Consider the following 1,088-nt stretch of genomic DNA (forward strand, 5'->3'; position numbering starts at 1 on the left):
TATTTTTGGATCTTTCTAAGGCCTTTGACACAGTCGACCACAAGATTCTATTAAATAAATTAGAAGAATCAGGAATAAGGGGGGCAGCTAATGACTGGTTTTGATCATACCTAGCAGATAGGGTAAAAAGAGTAGAGATAACACATACTTAAAATGGATCTAAACATTTAGTAAAACACTTATCAGAACGAAAATACATTAATATAGGGATTGCGCAAGGTAGCATATTAGGACCAATACTACTCCTGATATACATCAATGAGTTACCCAGTAGAGTTACACGTCGTGATAAAATTCTCTTCGCTGATGACAACAATATTATAGTCACTGAGAAAACAAGACAACTCCTTGCAGAGAAAGGAAACTCTCAAGGAAGTTTATGATTGGTCAATAAGCAATGAAGTGACATTGAACATAAAGAAAACTAATGCCCTGAATTTCAGTTTGAAGAGGAAAAATGACAATGTTAAATTAAATGTAGATGTCACCTCTATAGACTGTGTAACAAATGCAAAATTTCTAAGAATGAATATTGATTCTCAGTTGAAGTGGTGTGAACACACAAAGGTACTTGCTAACAGAATGTCATCAACATGTTATGCCCTTAGAATCCTATCATCAGTGTGTAATATTCAGTGTCTTTTAGTTACACTCAATTCTTAGCTATGGCATTCTTTTTTGGGGAACAAACACACAAAATATGAACACAGTTTTCAAACTCCAGAAAAGAGCCATAAGAATATTAACCAAAAATACTTGGGTTGGTTGGGTTGTTTGGGGGAAGAGACCAAACAGCGTGGTCATCGGTCTCGTCGGATTAGGGAAGGACGGGGAAGGAAGTCGGCCATTCCCTTTCAAAGGAACCATCCTGGCGTTTACCTGGAGCGATTTAGGGAAATCACAGAAAACCTGAAACAGGGTGGCTGGACGTGGGATTGAACCATCGACCTCCCGAATGCTAGTCCAAAAATACTAATCGAGCTCATTGTAAAGACCTGTTCAAAGCACTGGGGAATTTAAATGCTCCATGTGTATACATTTAGCAGTCAGTTATACACATCAAAAATAACATTGGTAATTACTGCACA

This window comes from Schistocerca piceifrons, chromosome X (assembly GCF_021461385.2).
Source record: "Schistocerca piceifrons isolate TAMUIC-IGC-003096 chromosome X, iqSchPice1.1, whole genome shotgun sequence".
Taxonomy (NCBI): domain Eukaryota; kingdom Metazoa; phylum Arthropoda; class Insecta; order Orthoptera; family Acrididae; genus Schistocerca; species Schistocerca piceifrons.